Genomic DNA, 20,628 nt, shown 5'->3' with positions numbered 1-20,628 from the left:
CAGCATTCCCCAGATCTCTGGTGGTCTAGTCTGAAACCTGCTGTACCATCTCTCCTACCACATCCTGTTGGCCAGACATGTCAGAGGCCTGTTCGTGCTCCAGAGTGAGGGGGAATAAGTGCAGTCCCTAAGTAGGGCTGCCAAGATGCCTGGCCAAGTGCATGGGCAGAGATTGCCACAAAAACTTTTTCTTTCCTTTTCCCTTTTCTTCACCCCCCTCCCCACTATCTACTACAAGCTATGAAAGAAGTCATCACCAAGCATGGAGCAATTAACCAGGGATACTGCATACAAGGACACTCTCTAGATAAGGTGGTTTCTGAGCTAAGTTTGATAAGATGAGCAAGTTAGTCAAAATAATAAAAGGGAGAGAAAGCATTCCAGCATGTGGGTAGATATTAGCATGACAGGAATTTTTATTAGGTCCTTGCAAGTTGGATGCACAGCATTTTCCTGACTTAGAACACACCCTCCCTTTCTCTCCTTAGGTTGTATCCATTGCTCGGGAAAAATTTTAGACTTCCTCAGAAGTCTTTCTTAATTCACCCTTTCCTTTTGTGAGCTAGCGGTGTCACCTGGCGCACACTGGAGTCAGAATAGGTTTCAATCCTATTTGTTCTGTCTGTCATCTGGAAGACCTCTCTGACTTTGTTTTCCCATCTGTAAAATGGCGATAACAACTTCCAAGGCTGCTGTAAGAATCGACTAAAATAATCCGTGTAAAGTGCTTCAAGCAATACCTGACACTTGGTAAGTTCTTTATAAATTATCTTTGCCTTTGATCATGGTGTTCATATTCTTGCTAATGCAAATTAACAGTTTGCAGTTCTGAATGGAGCTTGTTCCATATGTTAATTTGTGTGTCTTTTGCCTTCTACCTTTCTGGACAAACATGGTCCCGGACACTGGAGTTGGCGGGGTGGGGGAGTATTATAGTAGCCTGCTATGGGGTTAAGAGTAGAGCGGAGCTTGCCAGCAGATGGGGAGTGTGGGCTGAGAGCAGATCCAGGAGCCCTCTGAGATCAGAGTTACTATTGAGTTGCCCACTTGAGCTGTGTCAGAGTGGGTACTGCCGCCTCTGGTGCACAGCAGGTGGATTTGAGGGAGAAGACAGCAGGACAGGCCTGAAAAGTCCCTTCTATAGCTCTAGGGCAGTTTTAAGGACTCAAAATAAAACCTCTTTGAAGAGATGGACTGTGGTCTGTAAGTCTTGTATATGGCCTTTAAGTTCATATAGGACAGTGTATACAGATGTTGCCTACTAATCATGGTCTTGTGGTAGATGGATTAAATAGATCACCCTTATGTTTACAAGTCTTCCCTTCACCCTGAACACATCATGGCTGGAGCTCATTTGTTCTCTTTCCTGGTTACTGTACCCTCCTGCTAGATCCAGAAACCACTGGCATCCAGCTCTAATCCACTGACATCAAACACAGAAGCAACTCCGGAAACAATGACTCAACCCCAAATAGAACCAAAACACAGTCCCAAACAACCAGTTCTTAAGCTCCAGGATCCTCTTCAATATTTTAACATTTTTTTCAAGAAGTGACTTCGTTATTATAAACAGGGTGATCCAGAATCTATCATCTGCCATTTAATTTACTAGGTGGGAATTTGGGACTTTCCACAAATATTTTAGAGCGTCAATGATGGCTGACAATTATGAGTATTATAAATAAACGTCATGTCCAAGAATTCATTACACAAACATTCAGTTGATGTTCATGAAGAATTTCTAATCATGAGAAATGCTTACAATGTGAGAGTAGGTGAAAAGAGGCAGTTTTGAGAGCAGTGTATAAAATATGCCAAAATGCATCTAAACTCAAAGAGAACGGTTAAAGTGCATGTATCAGAATATTAATGGTTATATAAATTCTCATTTATGTAACCATTAATATTTTAATGGTTTGTATATTTTCCAGAGTTTTCTATGAAAACATCTGCTCACCTCCTAATGTGGGTTATTATTTTTTTTCTTTAGGAACTACCAAGCAAAATGCAATTGCCAAGAAGTTTGGCTTCAGCAGTTCATAAATTTGCTCATTAAATTGCTCCCTATCAGAATATAGCAAGCAGTCCATTCTTTTCATAATGAGTTATTTCTTTTTTTTCTAAGATGGGCACAATCTTAAATTTATCTTAATCAATTTCCTCACATTAAGCAGCAACAAGACCTACTTTCCTCTGCCTTGTTGTAGGCGTTATCAGCCGGGCTCTAATGAGAAATACAATTTAACGAATGGAAAGGGCAGACTGCCTGGGCAGGGATGACACTGCGGTTCACTGGAGCTCCCAAACCCACAGTAGGATTTTCTAGAACCGTGCTCCTTTGTCCTCCATTAGAAGTCCACCAGCAGGCTCCTGTGTGACAATGAGGTCTCACCCTCCTAGAAAAAGCAGCAGACAGCTTTCAACACACTGAATTTTTCTCCTATTATCCCAGACCATAATGCTACTCCTGGTGGTATTTAGCAAACACTAAATGGAAAATGAAATAAAAGAGAAAAGGCATTTGAAAAGCATTTTTTGGGTGGAAACAGTGAACAGTGTGTCCCCAGATTCATCACTAAAGAAAAGGCTAAAGTCTGAAGAAAATACAAGAGGCAGTAGAGCGCTGTGGTGATAACTAAATTGCTTTCACATTTCCCCTCTCTGCTTTCATAACAATTGCTGCATACATATGAGAGATTAAATTGTTTTTTTATACGAACTTTCTAAACAGAGCCGAGTATTTTCACATTCAGCCAGGAGCACAGAAGAAAAAAAATATTCTTTCCTCTTTGATCTCAATATGACTGAATAGTGCTTCAGAAAATGAGATGGAAGGAAGGATGGAAACTGAAGCTGCCCTACTTCAGGGCCACACGTAGAGGTTTCTAGGCTGTGCTTGACGGGAGAGACCCACGTGGCCAGCCAGGTGTCCATCGCCATGTCCTAGCTGCAGAATGCAATTACATTAGGTACTTCACGATACCAAGTGCCTGCCAGTCTCTAAATGAATTACATTTGTGCCTAGAATGTTAATGACTGTTATCATCCTTGGCCTGTAATAATCCTCCAGTGAGTCATTTCACAAAAGTTGTCATTTACAAAAAAGTCTCAGAACGGAAGGTTTATTTTCTTATCTAGATTGCACACCCCCACCCCCACGGTACATTAGCAAGCTCTGTCTTCCCTTGGAATGCTGCAGTGCTGAAGTTCAATGTCTGTGCTAGCTTGCAGCTGCCGGATCTCAACAACCACATTCAGTTTGGAGATGATCTTCCCACCAAGGATATCCTAAAGGTATCCTAGTGACCCAACTACATTAGGGTCATGAAAAACTACTTATTTTAAAAAGCAAATCTGGGGCCAGACATTGTGGTGTGTTGGGTTAAACCAATGCGTACAATGCCAGCAAATGCATACCAGAGTGGTGGTTTGAATCCAGGTTTCTGCTAATGTGCCTTAGAAGTCAGTGAATGATGACCCAAGTACTTGGGTCACTGCCACCCATGTGAGAGACCAGGATGGAGCTCCTGGCTCCTGGCCTCTGCCTGCCCCAGCCCCAGCTTTTGTGGCCATTTGAGGAATGAATCTGTAGATGAAGGATCTTCTTCCTCTTCCTCTCATTCTCTTTCCTTCTCTCCCTTCTCCCTTCTCTCCTTTCTTTCTCTGCCTTACAAATAAATAAATAAATCTTTAAGAGATACAGACTTTTACCAAGTCACCCCAAAGTTAATTATATATAATCTCAGAGGGTAGGGGATTGTCTCCATTTTTTTTTAAAAAAAATCTTTCTGAGTAATTTTCATGCCCATTAAATCTGGGTGTCAGTGATCTAAATTTTCAAAGGAAAATTTCCCTGAGAGACAAGCTGATGAGCAAATCATAAAAATCAGTACTAGAAGAATTGACTTACACCCACTTCACCCAGTGTCAGTGGGTTTGACTAAGGGCTGCTCTGAATGACAAGAAGCATGCCCAAGGGGTTTTCTGGACAGGTGCATTTGACCTCAACTCAGAAGTCACAAGCGAGGCCCACGTCACAGCATAGCCAATGAAGCCCTGGCCCGTGACATCGGCTTCCCATATGGGTGCCATTTGGAGTTCCAGCTGCTCCACTTCCAATCCAGCTTTCTGCAAATGCATCTGGGAAGGCAGTGGAAGATGGCCCAAGTACTTGGGCCTATGTATTCATGTAGGAGACCCAGATGAAGCTCCTGGTTCCTGGCTTAAGCCTCGCCCACACCCAGCCATTGTGGACATTTGGGAAGTGAACCAGCAGATGGAAGATTCTCCCTCTCTCCCTCCCTCTCTCACTTTCTCTCTCTCTCTTTCCCCTTCTCTCTCCTTCTCTCTCTGTAACTCTGACTTTCAAATAAAATTTAAAACTCTTAAAGGAACTACAAAGATGAATTGAAATGAAATTTTCTTTAATGATCTTTTAAATTAAATATCAGTTGTTTTCCATTCTATATTTGGCCTTTCAAGAGATGTGCTTGCCTGAAATCTAAAGTCGTGTCTAAATCTGTAGGTGCCAAGAAAGGATAGCATAGGCAGAAGGACCAGACATAAAACATGAGCCCAGCTGTCTGCACCTTGCCAACGCACACACCAGAAAGTCACCCAGATGAATCCAAAGGAGCATGAGTGAGCCTGGGGTGTAGATTTGTGTTTTATAGCCAACTCTGATCCAAGACGGAAGGAGTTGTGTTTCTCAGACAAGTGAGAGAGGATGACATAGAAGAGAGATTTCCAAATTTGGCTGTATGTTTGAATCACTTAGAGAGGTTAAAAAAAATCCAAGCCTGAATTGAACCCAGTGTTATTGAACAAGTCAGAGAGCTGCAGTTTTAAAAATGCTCAAGGGGCTAATGCTGTGGTGCTGCGGGTTAAAGCCCCAGCCTGCAGCGCTGGCATCCCATATGGGCACTGGTTCGAGTCCCAGCTGCTCCACTTCCTATCCATCACTCTGCTAATGTGCCTAGGAAAGCAAGGGAAGAATGGCCCAAGTGCCTGGGACCCTAAACTCACGTGGGAGACCTGGAAGAAGCTCTTGGCTCCTGGCTTTGGATCGGCTCAGTTCTGGCTGCTGTGGTCATTTAGGAAGTAAGCCAGTGGATAGAAGTCCTCTCTCTCTGTCTGTCTCTATCTCTCTCTGTGAGTCTGTCTTTCAAATAAATAAGATAAATCTTTTTAAAAAATTCTTAAGTGATTATCAAATGCAACAGAGCTTTGAAAAGAAAGTCTTATCACACCCTGAGCATAATAACTAGAAAAATAATTCAAATTCTGTTATTGTTGACTTTGAGTTGTTATCTCTGTAAGAAGATGTTTCCTTTTTAACTTTCAGATCATTCTCCATGATCTTAAATGCCATTGCTATCTCTGAGTGTATGGCAAATCATTGTACTGTAAGCCTTGAAACAGAATAGGATGGAAGGGCCAGTGTGTGTGTGTGTGTGTGTGTGTGTGTACTATACTATATTATAGAATTACCTGCAGATTCACGGCCGGCGCCGCGGCTCACTAGGCTAATCCTCCGCCTAGCGGCGCCGGCACACCGGGTTCTAGTCCCGGTCGGGGAGCCGGATTCTGTCCCGGTTGCCCCTCTTCCAGGCCAGCTCTCTGCTGTGGCCAGGGAGTGCAGTGGAGGATGGCCCAGGTGCTTGGGCCCTGCACCCCATGGGAGACCAGGAAAAGCACCTGGCTCCTGGCTCCTGCCATCGGATCAGCGCGGTGCGCCGGCCGCAGCGCGCCAGCCGCGGCGGCCATTGGAGGGTGAACCAACGGCAAAGGAAGACCTTTCTCTCTGTCTCTCTCTCACTGTCTACTCTGCCTGTCAAAAAAAAAAAATAAATAAAATAAAATAAAAAAAAAAAAAAAGAATTACCTGCAGATTCAGAATTGTGATATCTTCCTGTTGGGTTAACGTCCTTGAATTATGAAATGTCCCTCTTTATCTCTAATAATACTTCCTTTGGGGAATAATTTTTACGTGGCCTCTTTTTCTAATCTTTTATTTATTTTCCTCAAATTTCACAGAGATTTCTTGTTAGCAATAATACTGGTCATGTAATTTTTAAATTCTTTATTTTGAAATAATTTCAGGCTTACAGAAAAATAGCAAAAATAGAGTCCCCTATACCCATCACATGGCTTCTCCTCATCTTAACATCCTGTATAAATCATAATACAAAATTAGGACTTTACCATTAACCAAACTCTAGACTTTATTCAAATTTAAGCAGTCGTTTTCCTGTTCCAAGATCTAAACTAAGATTCTGTGCTGTGTTTAATTGTCATGCTCCTTTAATCTTTTCTGGTCTGTAACAGTGCCTCAGACTTGCCTTGTTTTCCAAAACTGTGACACTTTCGAAGCACAATGATCAATTATTTTGTAACATGCCCTTCGTTTTTGTATGCGTTCTCACAATTAGATAGATATTAAGCATTTTTGCTGAGAAAACACATGGGTGATATGTCCTTCTTTAGGGAATTGTGTCAGGAGGTACATGATGTGTATGTATTTTATTCCTAGTGATGTTAACCTTGATCATTTGGTGAAAAAGTGGTATCTTCCATGTCTCTTTACTATGAAGTTACTATTTTTCCCATTGTAAATGACATTGTAGAGGAGATACTTTGAGCCTATGAAAAATATCCTCAAACTTTTGCCCACTAAATCTAGCATGCACTGGAGGAGCTTGCCTAAGACAATCACTGCAGCGATGTTCTATTCCCCTCATTCTTCCTACATTTATTAACTGGCATTCTCCTATGAGAAAGAGCTTCCCCTCTCCCTTATTGACTTACTTATTCAGTTCATTATTTATAGCAGTTTGCTTTGGGCTGTAATGCAATACTACCATCATCTACTTTGCTGCACCAATTTTTCCAATTTGGACCACTGAGGACTTTTTGCATGTTGGCTTCTTTGGTCTTTTTATCTTTCTCATTTTTGTTCTTTTTTTTTTTTTTGAGAACATCTGTACTTTCTCTCACCATCACCTTGCTCATCTTGCTCCAGATCTGCAAGTAACTGATTCTATGGGAGGAAACTAAATTATTTTTATTGGAAAATAGTACTAGAAAGAAAGATCTGGGAACTAGGTGTGCTTATGCTCCTGATTCGTAATTATTCTCTCAGAAATCGTAACTTGGACATATTTGCACATGTACTAGCCCTGCTTACACACACAACTACATATATTTCTATACTTATCTCTGTGTGCATGTGGATGTGTTCTCAAATTGGTATCTCTGATTCCAATAGGGTTCATTTTACACTTCCCCCTTCCTTTTGTTTTTAAGATTTATTACTTTATTTGAAAGGCAGAGTTAGAGAGAGGGAAAGAGAGACAAAGAGAGATCTTCCAACTGCTGGTTCACTCCCCTGATGGCCTCAATGGCCAGGATTGAACCAGGCTACAACCAAGAGCCTGGACTCCACCCAGGCCTCCCACATGGGTGGCAGGAGTCCAAGCACCTGGGCCATCTGCTGCTGCTTTTGCAGACACATTCGCAGGAAGATGGATTCTTCTGGAGCAGCCAGGACTCGATCCAGCACTCATATCTGATGCCAGTGAAGAGGTGACGGCTTAACCCCACTGTGCCTCAATACTGGGCCCAACGTTCCCCTTGCTTTAACTGTAACCTTCTTCTCCAACAGTGAAAACAATCTGGCTCATTATCTGCAGTATATTTACTTATTTGCTCAAGTCTGGTTTATACTTACAGTAGTTTATAATTGTTAACTGGTACTCTTGTGAAAAACAATTTAGCAACTAGACTCCATGTTTGTTATTCTTTTTGCCTTCAACCTTACAGGATCTGGCCCAAAATGCTGTTTTCCAAAATAACTTGAGTTATTTTCTTTCTAATTCCATGTAGTGTGATTATGTTATCTTTTTGTATAACAAGTTCATTTGTCACACTTAGTTTCCATTTTGGTTCCCTCCCAAAACCCATTTGACTTTTAAAATATTTACTTCAAGTAAAATACACTCTGTGGTAAATGCATATTTACAGGATCTGACAAATACGTGGAGTTGTATATTTACCCCCACAGCCATAACAGAGAGCAACTCTATCACTGCAAATCTTCTTTGAGCTCCTCCTGTCCATGGAAACCACTGATTTGTTTGCTTTTTCCAGAATGTCGTATAAATTCAATTATATATTACACAGCCTTTTAGATTTGTCTTCTTTCATTTTGCTAAACACATTTAAGATCATACAAGTTGTTACATGAATCAGTAGTTTCTTCTTTTTTATTGTTGAGTACTGTTCCATTGCATTGATGTGTAATAAGTGGATTATTCATTCCTTCATTTCCGGAATGTGGGTTTCCAGTATGGAGGAAACAGGAATACAGCTCTGTAAATAGTCTTGTAAGGTTTTTGTGTGAAAATTGGTATAATTTCTCTTGGGTAACTATGTTAGGGTTATCCAGAGAAACAGAATGTGTACATAGAGAAAGAGCTATCTGATAGGATGTGTATGTTAAGACAGATGTAGATTGTGAAGGTTGAAAGATCCAAAATATATGATAGGCTGGCCAGACAGATCCAGGGAAGAGCTGATACTGGAGCTCAGGTCCGTCAAACATCGGCTTCAGGATGATGGAGAACATGGAAAAGCCAGTGAAGGACATGAGCATAGGTCAGGCACCACACTTCCATTGTAGAATTCCTTGAGCAGAAGCAGTGCTGTGTGGAATACCATGATGTGGGACCACACTCTGTGTTCCAAAATCTTACTAGTCAGGCTTCTCCAGAGAAACAACCACTGGGGTGGGGGCTGGGGGATGATTAAGGAATGGCTTGTGTGATCGAGGAGGCTGACAGATACAAAACCTACACGGTAGGCCAGGGGATGGAGACAAAGGGAACAGCTGATTTTGCCACAGCCCTTGTCTCTACTGTTGAAGAACAGTGGGGTTTTTTCTTCATACTATTTGTTGAACTCTTCACTTAGTATAGGGTTAATCTTATGAGTATAAAGTAAACTGGAAATAGGTCTTTGTAAAAATTTAGAGTGTGAATAGGGGAGAGAGGAGGAAGAAGTGTGGGAGCTGGGAGCAAGGGTGGGAAGGAGGGTGGGGTGGGAAGTATCACTATGTTCCTAAATCTATATATATGAAATTTTTATACCTTAAATAAAATTTTTAAAAAGGAGAGAATGGAAACCACACACAGACACATGCACACACACACATGCACACAACCAAAAGCTTCAAGAGGTACAGTTCCCTCATTGTAAGGGACTTCTGTTTTCTCTTAAGGCCTTTAACTGATGGGATGTGGCCCGTCCATACCAGGGAGGGTGGTGCCCTGATTTAAACGTGAATCTCATCTTTAAAAGTATCTTCCCAGCAACATCGGTCCACACCATCCTAAGATTTCCACATCTCTCTGATGTTTCCAAAGATGGGATTTGTATTGTTTGTATGTACTTTGCTAGTTGTAGTCTGCAGGAACATAACTTACTGCATGCTGCCATGCCTGCCCTCAACTACTGCATCCTTTTTGGAAGTGGGATTTCTTTAGAATGTAACTATGAGTGGCTTTTTATAGAAAAAAGCTGGAGAAAATGAGTCTCCATAAGGCTCACCTTCATCTCTTCATTTATTTCCTTCTCTTTCAACAAAGGACTTTACACACAAACTGCTTAGGTATGTTTGCCCAACTTTCAACTGAGCGTGATTTTTATGTGATTGTGCTAACCAATGAATATGAAAGATATTCTGTGACCTCTTGAAAACCACAGGGGTTAATTTAGCAATGCTGATATTAATATCAATGATGGAGGTAGACAGTGGCCATTGGTAAGAATTTAGTTCTGAATATTATTTTGCTCAATCTTTATATTATTTTCTCTTCCTTTTGACTTATAAAAATTCATTATATATTTTGACTAAGTGCTTTATCTACTATGTTTTTTCAAATATCTTTTTCAAGTGTGTGCTTGTCTTTTCATTGTCTGATTATATCCTTGGAAAAGCAGAAGTTTTAAATTTTGATAAGATACAAGTTACCAATTTCTGTTTATGTATCACACTTTCAGGATTTACCTATGACATTTTTGCCTAACCCAAGGTCACAAAATTTTTCTCCAATATTTCCTCCTAGGAGTTTTCTAGTTTTAGCTCTTACATGCAGGTTTATGATTCATTTTTAGGGTTTTTGTGTGTGTGTGTGTTTGGTACAAGGTGTAAATCACAGTTAATAAATATTTGTTCTTAATTTATTGAGAAGCACAGAGGCAGAAAGAAAGAGAAACACAGAGAGAAGGCTCTCTCATCACTGGTTTACTCCTCAAATGCCTACAATAGCCAGTGAAATGTCAGACTGAAACTGGGATCGAGGAATTTGACGGAAGTCTTTCACATAAATACCGGAACTGAATTACTTGAACCATTACTGCTTCTTCCTAAGGTCTGCATTAGTAGGAAGCTAGAGTCAGGAACCCGGAACCAGGTACTTCTACATGGCATAAAGGTATCTTAACCAACATCGCAACTGTTGGCCAAAACGTCGGCCCTGATATAATTTTTTAATTATGGCTATTCAGTTGTTCCTGTACCATTTTTTGAAAAGCTTCTCCTTTCGCTGCTGCATTGTCTTGACACCTTTGTTGAACATTGATTTGTTTCTGGACTCTTCTACTCTGTAGATCTATATTCCCATTCCCTGCCAATACTATGCTGTATTAATGCTTCATATTTCTCAATGAAGGTTAACATGGCTGTAAATTAACTTTAAATGCATTTCACATACTTTGAAATCAATCATTTATTGATTTACAAAATCTTAAGGCTTAAAAGTTTAAATGACGAGAGAAACACATTTAAAATTGCTAAACTTAAAACCCTGAGAATCTATAAACAAATGCTAGGAAAACAGGGAGAGGAGACTTTAGATCAAAATAAAACTCTGTGGTGACACAGAATTACAGAGAATTCTGCAGTAAGTTACTAAAATGGAAGAGAGTGGAGGAGGGTGTATTGCAGGAGACTTACCAGAGTTTGCCATATTAAATTTCACAAGAGATATTGGGGGAAATTTTTTTGAGTATCAATGCCTGATTACCACTCTCAAATTACGGATTATTTTGGAACAGAGCTTGAATTAATAATTCTATACCAATTTTATTATTTCATTTTCTATTGCTATAACAAAATACTTGTATCTAGGTAATTTATAAAGAAATTCATTTAGCTCATAGTTTTGGAGAATGAATACCCAAGCCTGGGTTGGTCCTGACTGGTCAGCCTCTTTGAGGGCCTCATGGCAGGTGATATTACAAGGTAGGAGTGCGTGCAGAGGAGATCACATGGCAAGGCAGGAAGCCAGAATGACTCAGGGCCAGGCTTTCTCTTTTTATAACAACCTGCTCTCTCAGGACCCAACTGGGGTCTCATTTGAACGACATTAAGCTCTTCCAACAGTGAGGCCTCCATGCCCTAATGACCTTAAACCAGGTTCTACCTGTTGGGGTTCTACCATGTTCACACTGCCACGATGAGGACCAGGCTTCCAGCCCTTGAACCTTTGGGAATCATACCAAACCATAGCCCAGTCAAATGGATATTTCAGACATAAATGATCAACAACCTTAATCACATGGAGCGAGCATAAGAAAACATGTACTACAGAGGTAAGGGCTGTAATGTAAGATACTAAGAAATAAGCTAAATAACAGGGGGAATAGCAGTATAGCATTATTTTTACAATTATTAAGAGTTTTAGAATAGCATGCATTTTTGGAGCTATAGGAATTTTATGGTAAAAGGACTGATTTTACCTAATAACCTAGAAAAAATCATTATATCTTAAAAAACCACCATCCTTTAACATCTCCATTAGAGATCCCCTAGAAGCAGATGCCAAGATGATGAGTCAATGCAGTGAATTTAGTGGGAAACCCAAGAAACCAGACAGCCAGTTCAGACCGGGTTATTGCACTAGCTAGCCCTGTGATGACCTGGAGCTTAACTCTACAGTGAAGTTCTGGGACAGGTGCAACACACACATCTCACAATTGTCCTGAGGGGAAGAGAACTGGAAAGTGCATCCATCAAAATCTGAGAGTCACAGTTTGACGGTTTCAGGATGGGGTGCTTTTTCCACATTTCTATCCTTCTAAGTCTATAGAAATAGCCGCCAGGCCATTGGAAGTCCACTAAAGTACACATAACCAGTAAAGGATAAGGTCTAGACAGATTATGCTGCAATGTGCTAGGGGATTTTGAGATGCTCTTTTAATGAATTATTTATCATCTTTACAAATACAGCGAGGAGGTTTTGCTATTTTCCTTTAAAGATGAAGAAACCAAGACACATCCAATAAATAATTATTGTGTGCCTTTTATGTATCAAGCATTGTTCTAGGCCCTGGGGACAAAGTGGTGAGCAAACAGAGGAGACAAGTGCCCACATAGTTTCTATTGTAGTGGGGAAGAGACCGGCAGCCATGGAAACAGCAGCAGATGTAGATAAGAGCTGAAAAGAAAAGTGAAGCAAAGTAAGGCAATGAGAATAACAAGGGGTGCTCTTTTAGATTAGTAGCTCAGGACACCTGCTCTTAAGAGGTGAACTGAGAATTGGAGAAGAGAAGGAGCAAGAAAAATGGCTAATTCCAGGCGGAGGAAAGGGCAAGTCCACAGCCCTAAGGTGGATCTGTGTTTCACATCTGTAAAGAACAATAAGGAATCCAGGGCTCAAACAGAGTTGAGGGGGAAAAGGAGATGAATCAGAATCAAGATAAGAGGAGGAGACCCTCATAGGCCACAGCGAGGACTCTGTATTTGACTTGAGATTGAGTGGTTAGGAGTGGGCATAGGGAAACAAACTAGGAGGCTAGTATACTAATTCAAGGACAATGATGGCATTAAATTCTCTGCTGAAGGTAGAATTAAATTGTTAATGTTTACCTATTTTTCATCTTACTCGATAGGCAGAGTGACACAAAGACAGATCAACAGACAGAGACAGAAAACCTCCACCCTCTGGTTCACTTCCCAGCTGCCCACAACAGACAGGGTTGGGCCAAGCTAACGAAGCCAGGAGTCAGGAACTCTTATCCAGTCTCCCGCACAGGCGGCAGGGGCTGTTCAGGAAGCATGAGCAGGAAGCTGGATCAGAAGCAGAGGAGCTGGGACTCAAACCTGCACTTCCATGTGATATGCAGGAGACCCAGGTGGTGGCTTATCCCACTGTACCACAATGGCCACCCCCAAATTGATTGTTCAGTTTGCAACTCAAACGCAAGTGTCTTCCTTCCAAGCAGATGACTTTGCGCCATGATGTGCACCCTCTGCTGCACAGCTTCACTTTTGCATTTCTCTAGAGCTTTTTATAAATAGGTGTAATCAGTGATGTCTCTTTGCAAAGTCAAACCAAGAGAAACAAGGAAAATTCCCAACCATGGATAAATTCAAAAGAAATTCCAATTGACAGCCTGAATTTAACCAGCTGGCAGCTGCCCTATTTTTCCAAACCCTGGGAAGTATGGACACTTTAAACTTGCACACTAGTACTTTACTAGTATCTTTGGCTGCCAGCTCACAGCATTATCTTGTGAGACTCCCAAACTCACTGAAATCTCACTGAATTGCTGCTTTTCCGCCTGCTCAGCGCTGTGAATTGAAAAGCACCTGCCGCCATTTGTTTCTTCCACAAGCGGAGGTATTTCCTGAGTCTGCGTTGATTTCAGGGATGATTTCTTTCTCTTGTGGGAGACTTTTAAGTCCCTGAGGTCAACGGAAAGGCTTGGAATGCATAGCCTTTCTCATCTTGCTAACAGTAGGCGAAGAATAGAAAGAGAGACCTTAACAGTAAGAGGACACAACGAAGAAAAGGAATGGCAAGGTAATTTCATTTATGCTTTGCAGGCAAAGAAAGGAAACAAGAATAGTGCTGTCTCAGTAATAACTACCTGATCAGCCTTCTGGAGCCTTGTCAGGCTTGCCAAGGGGCAGGAACGTGGGTAGATCTGACTCTGGGTAACTGCTCTAGCCAATCCTTGGCTCAGGGCTGCTTTCCAATTGCAGACTGATGACAGATCCCTGAGTCTGGTGTCCCCAGGGTGAGCCCTTCTGAAGCTTCTCTCAGATATGCAAATTAGGGAGGTGGCAATTCCTCCCTCTGTTGTGTTTTCTCTCAGAGATGCAATCATCCTCTTTTGTTGCCAAAATCAATAATAAATCCCTCCACCATTACCAAAGCACTTGAAGAATGCTGGTGGTTTGGCCCAGGATAATGATCCACAATGAGGAAAATATAGTTGTCCCCCAATATCCCTGGGGGTATTGAATCCAGATCCCGTACAGGTATCAAAATCTTAGGGTACTCAGATCCCGTCTGTAAAATGGCATAGTATTTGTGTTTAACCTATGTCCATCCTCCTGTAAACTTTAAATCATCTCTCTGATACTTATAAAACTTAATGCAAGGCAATTTATATGTAAATAGTTGTTATACTATATCCTGTAGGGACTAATGATAAGACAAAAGTCAATGCATGTTAACTATAAATACATTTTTTTTTCCAATTCATTTCTAGCTGTGCCAGTTAAGTTCATTGACATAGAGGCCGGTCCACAGGAATCATAGGGTGGACAAATACAAGACGTGTAGTCAAGTGAAGCCAGACTGCCTGGGTTCAAAACCCACTCATCTATTAATTACCAGTGTGGCCATATGACTCAGCTGTCAAAGCCTCACTTCCTGATCAAAAAGATTAGGATAGTAAGAATAGTATTCCCCCTAGACTTCAGTGAGTCAGTACAGAAAACAAGTCCCGGAGTAGCTCTATTTAGAATCATGCATAGTCACATAGAACCTGAATCACTCCCTACCTTCTGCCCAGCCCACATCACAAAATTCCACTGATCCAGTGTCCTGGGTCTGTGCTGAAGAAGTGAGTGAAAGCTGATTAGCAGATCCCTGGACTCACTCATGCTGTCTCTTAGGTCTCTACCAGGCTTCCAGAGCTTAGAATCCTTGCTCTCAGATGGCATCAATCCATCACCAAACAGATTAGAACTGCCCTAGGGAACTCCTAGCTGGCTAACGATAACCTTTCAATAATGCTTCTCTGGCATTTGAAATTATTTGGACCCTATTGATTACATTAGAAAGGGGTTGGGGACTGTTGACAAAGCACCCAGAGCAGTGCCTTGAACTGAGTGGTGCCACACATATAATCACTGGTTACCGGTGCTGTTAGCCCTGCGAAGAGGACCATGTTGAATCTCGTAATGCACAACTTTCATGTGCCCATCTCACTGCAGCAATACAAGAAAAACGATCAAGTAAACTACTTCATACTAATGAGACTGAAAAAGAAATTCTTGATCTGTAAAGAGCAAGAGATGACTGTAATTTTTCACAGTTTAACAAGTTGTGTAGTGTGACGAATTGAAAATTAATTGGAATTTGGAAGAGAATTCGTATAAAGTTCATATCTTAAGTAAAATGTGTGTCTTGTAGAAAAAGAATTTTTAAAACAACAGTGCTTGAACGGTGCTTGAATCTTACCTCCTGTGAGCTCAGTGGGATTTCCTCGACTCTACCAGTAGAGTTGCTTATTTTTTGTTTGGTTGGGTTTGTTTTTCTTTTTTTGGTTTGTTTATTGGTTTTTCTTTGTTTTGTTTTTGCTGTAGTTATTTTTATCACATTCTTAAGATTTTTAGCTGGTATTTGGGCAGTGGTCCAGACACTGCCTGGGCTACCCACATTCCATAGCAGAGTGACTGGTTCAGATCCTGGCGCTCCCGCTTCTGACCCAGCTTCCTGCTGGTGCACATTCTGGGAGGCAGCAATGATGGCTCAAGTAATCGGGTCCCTGCCATCCCCAAGGAAGAGCTGGATTGAGTTTCTGGCTCCTGGCTTCGGCCTGACTCAGCCCCGGGTAGTGTGGGCATTTGGGGAATGAACCAGAAGATGGAAGATCTCTGTCTGACTCTGTTCTGAAATGTTTTAGTGGTTTATTTATTATTATTTGAGAAGCAGAGTTACAGACAGACAGGGAGAGTCAGAGAGGGGTGGTCTTCCATTCTCTGGTTCACTCCCCAAGTGGCCACAGCAGCCGGAGTTGGGCCAATCCAAAGCCAGGAGCTTCTTCTAGGTCCCCAATGTGGATGCAGGGGCCCAAGGACTTGGGCCATCTTCTACTGCTGTCCCAGGCCATCAACAGGGAGCTAGATTGGAAGTGGAGCAGCCAGAAGTCGAACCGGCACCCATATGTGATGCCAGTGCCGAAGGCAGAGGCTTAACCTGCTTTGCCACAGTGCCAGCCCTCGAATAAAACTTTTACAAAGAAAAGAAAATGAAGTTAGTGGGAAAAAAGGGAGAGGGAAAGAGTGATAGCAGAGAGGGAATGCTTACTTTCTTTTTGTTCCTTAAATGAAGAGACCTCCTCTGTCTACTCTGAGTGACCTCAGGATTCTGTGACCCACTCGCGTGTTATTGGATGCTAAATGCCCTACCATTTGCTCCTCAAAAGATATCCCTTGCTCCCTTTCTCTGATCTGTAAATCAGACTTTGAAAAATGATAGATAGCATCACTGGTACAGCTAGACTGGAGCCCCTGCGTACTTACAGAGTGTTCTAATCCCAGCAAGGTCAGGCAAGAGGTGGGATCAGAGCTTCCCAAACCCAAAGAAAAGATTGATTTCTGTGAGCACAAGGAGCAGTTAATGCGCTGAGTGAGGCCTGGATGACATGAGCCGGACAGCTTCATCCTATCAAAGATAAGGCAGTCTTTGCCTATTAGAGCTCAGGTCTCTTCCTTTTTACTTATTTAGGGAAATAATTAGTATTTTTCTGGCATTTATTGGATGATTGGGCTTGTAAATCAAAACTATAGTTTCCATGTTTTTAATCCTCATTACCATAAGCCAGTATCAAGTAATTTTTCATCCTGACTTTCCCTGTCATTCACGGTTGCAATCTTTTCAGTATTTATGTATCCCCAGCCATACACACACACACACACACACACACGCCTTACCCTATTTTTTAAACATAAACTTGCTTTCTTTATTCACATCCAATCTTGTAGTCTTGAGTATGCTGTTAAAATTTAAAAAACTAGCAGTTCAGGGGCCGGGACTGTGCCTCAGTTGGTTAAATCTATGACCTGTAATGCCAGTGTCCTGTATGGGCAGCAGTTCAAGTCCCAGCTGCTCCACTTCTGATAAGCACCCTGCTTATGGCCTGGGAAGGTAGTGGAAGATGACCCACATGCTTGGGCCCCTGATCTCATGTGGGAGACCCGAAGAAGCTCCTGCTCCTGGCTTCAGCCTGGTCCATTCAGGTCACTGTGGTTATTAAGGGAGTAAACAAGTGAATGGAAGATCTCTCCCTCTGTCTCTCCTTCTCTCTCATAACTCTGCCTTTCAAATAAATAAATCTTAAAAAAAAAAAACTAGCAATTCAGCTTGAAAATTGATGCAGTAAGAAAAAAAAACTAGCTCATTAGTGGACAGAGTGGAAGTTCATAAAAAAATAGAACTTCACTTTCTAGGAAAATTATAATGTGAAGGCGTTGACATTTAGCCTAAGCTATTTAATTTATGAAAATTTAAATCTGCATTTTGACTCTATATTTTACTAGAATTTAAAATTAAAATATTCTGAAAACAGTTTTCCCAAAAGAAACCACATATCAATTTTAATAAAGTAATCGTATTTATTAATAGCTTGTATCATACAGAGGAAGATAGTATTAACAATCCTGCCCCAAGATGTCTTTATGTGCATACAAAACATCTGAATAACACAGAGCATAAGGGCATGAGTTATAGAGGCCTGAGTTCAAATCTTATTTTTGTATTTACTGGTAAGTTATCTCATGGACAAAGAGGTACAACAGGAGTACTTACTGCACACTGTTATTGTAAAGACTAAATTCATCCAATGTAGGAAAATGCCTGAAATGAAGATAAGTTTGCCGTCAACATTTATGACAAGAGACTCATTATTGAACAGGTGCCACTTAATTTGATAGCCCAAAGAGAGCACTCACTGTCATGCATATTTCAGTTAAATAAAATCCATTTTCAATCCAATTTGTCTTTAAGGTGCTTTCTGCTTTCTACTTATACTGCAGATAATATGAAGAGATGTTTAGTCACCAATATTTAGGAAAATTGAAATAGCACAATTCCCCTTTCAGCTCTCAGATTAACACATGAAAAAGAGTGCTAAATCTTGTTGGGATGGGATGTACTATTTTAACATTGGCGGGAGTCTAAATGGACACAGACTTTCTGGAAGTAGATAACCTTTCATCTGGAAACTCAACATAAAGCAATTATACTAAGGAATCAGTGGGCAAATGGTTAGGGGTGTATCAACATGGATGGCTACTGCAGTATTATTTATAATGGCTTTACACTAACAGGTACTAAAACATGGGCACAACTTCAGATATTAAGCCGTGTCCATAAAGTAGAGTCCAGTGGGATCATTTGTGGGGATGACTTTTATGATATAGAAAGATGCTCAAGTGGAAAAGCCTGCTCACGGTGTGATTCCAAGGGTATGTGGTTGTGCATAGGAAACGTCAGAAAGGCTATAATTCAAAATAGTATCAGTTGTAATCTGTGGCTGATAGGGTTACAAGTAATTTATTTTATGCTTTTTGGCAAACTATGAATATTTTACAAGGAAAATATATTGCTTTGGCAATCACAGAAACACCAGAGAAACTAGTTAATCAAAATTTAATCTAGAGAAATCTCTAATCTATGGAAAACATAATTTTGTCAATCATTAGACAACAGAGAGGGTTTTAAAATACAGCTTTATGTGTATTTTAGCTTTTTTTATCCCCCTAGCCAAATGGTCTTCAGCATTGGCAGAACTGATAATTTCAATCTGGAAGGCTCTTTGGCCCTGTACCTGGAGTGGAATCATGTGTTTTGTTTTTTCTTCCCTATCCTGCCCCAACTGTCAGGACAGTTTATTTTAGCTGACGCTCCTTCAATCTGGCTGCTAACTATAGTTTGGAATGCACTGAATTGTTGACATGGTTGACCTGGGACAGTGTGAGTCAAGGTTAACAGGGCTAAAAGTCAAAATGAAAAAGAAGCTCTCTGGTAGACAAGAAAGGCAATTGTAGAAGAGCTATTCCAGTAGAGGGGAGATAATGAAAAACTGTCTTCTGTCAGTTACACCAAAATTCTAAAGATTTGTGTATTTAACAAGTCCTAAGTGATGGCTAAAGTTGAGATGGGAAGACATTTTGGAAAATGAGATTGACGTGAAAAGTCAATGGTCCAAATTTTGACTTGGTAGGGAAGGACGGTTGGGGGCAGGCAGATGTTTAAATTAGGGAATATCTTATTACAATTACAATTCTGAATATTAGTTAATATAAGTCCTTAATGTTTTTTACTTATCCAAAGGTGTCAATAATGAAAAAGCACATTTAGAATTTCTGGGGCTGAGAGTGGCAAGTATTTAGCCTAATGGTTAAGACGTTGGTTAAGACATCATCCTGTATTGCAGTGCCTCAAGATTTCATTTCCAGGTTCAGCCTCTGATTTAAGATTCCTGCCAAGGCAGACCTGGGGAGTCAGTGGTAATGGCTCAAGTAGTTGGGTCACTGCTACCCATGTGAGAGAACCTGAATGAGTTTCGGATCCTGACTTCTGGACAGCTCAGTCCATCCCATTGTGGGCAGTTGGGGAGTGCACCGGCAGATATGAACCCTATTTCTCTGTGTGTGTGTGTGTGTGTGTGTGCATTCACCTCTCACATAAATATATATATATATATTAATTTTAAAAGAAAATAATTTCCTGTGAATAAAGAAAAAAAGAAGTCTCTGGGGACAGGTGTTTGGTACAGTGGTTAAGACACATGCATCTAATACCAGAATGTCTGGGCTCAGGTCCCAGCTTGCTTCTGATCCAGCTTCTTGCCAGTGCATACTCTGGGATGCAGAAGATGATGGCTCAAGTCCTCAGGTCCCTGCCATCCATGTGGAGACCCAGATTGAGTTCCAGGCTCCTGGCTTCACCCTGGCCCAGACCCAGCTATCATAGGCATTTGGGGAGTATACCAGTGGAAAGAAGATCTCTCCTCCTGCCCTGGCCTTTAAATAAATAAAAATGCATTTAAATTGTAAAGAAAATAGCCCCATATATACTGTTTGGTTGTGTTTAAATTATGATGGCCAGGGAGGCATTTTACAGAAAATGTCACAATAGAAATTTATTTGGACCACTAATACTTAGAATGTGCCAAGATAAGGATTTTTAACAGAATCACTCCAGTAATGGTGTTTATGTGTGATGGGAAAGCTACTGAGAGCAGGTTGGGAAGGAGAGAGAAACATCTAGCAAGTAGAGGATATGATAAAGACAGAGAAGTATAAATTAACCCGGAAGTTAAGAATGCTGAGTGGTTTTCCTATGCCTGTGAGGACTTCCAGGTCTCTCAGTCTCTTGTTTACAATTTTTTTAAAACTTTTATTTAGTAAATATAATTTCCAAAATACAGTTTATGGATTACAATGGCTTCCCCCCCCCATAACTTCCCTCCCACCTGCACCCCTCCCATCTCCCACTCCCTCTCCCATTCCATTCACATCAAGATTCATTTCCAATTATCTTTATA

At 41.0% G+C, this 20,628-nt stretch overlaps 1 long non-coding RNA gene across 2 annotated transcripts in view; it reads left to right on the top strand.

The window, feature by feature from the left end:
- The first annotated feature begins 421 nt into the window (after positions 1-421).
- Positions 422-20,628, top strand: part of LOC103351361 (uncharacterized) — a 103,608-nt gene continuing 83,401 nt past the window's right edge. Inside the window, exon 1 of one of the 2 annotated variants that reach the window (XR_016222196.1) lies at positions 422-750. This is a non-coding gene — a long non-coding RNA (uncharacterized LOC103351361). The remainder of the gene's footprint in view (positions 751-20,628) is intronic. The other variant, XR_016222194.1, reaches the window with a different exon arrangement.

The sequence above is a fragment of the Oryctolagus cuniculus genome, chromosome 15 (assembly GCF_051225735.1).
Source record: "Oryctolagus cuniculus isolate XC-2025 breed Fujian yellow rabbit chromosome 15, ASM5122573v1, whole genome shotgun sequence".
Lineage (NCBI taxonomy): Eukaryota > Metazoa > Chordata > Mammalia > Lagomorpha > Leporidae > Oryctolagus > Oryctolagus cuniculus.
Note: the sequence above shows the minus strand (reverse complement) of the source record. Positions and strands in the feature narration are given on the sequence as shown.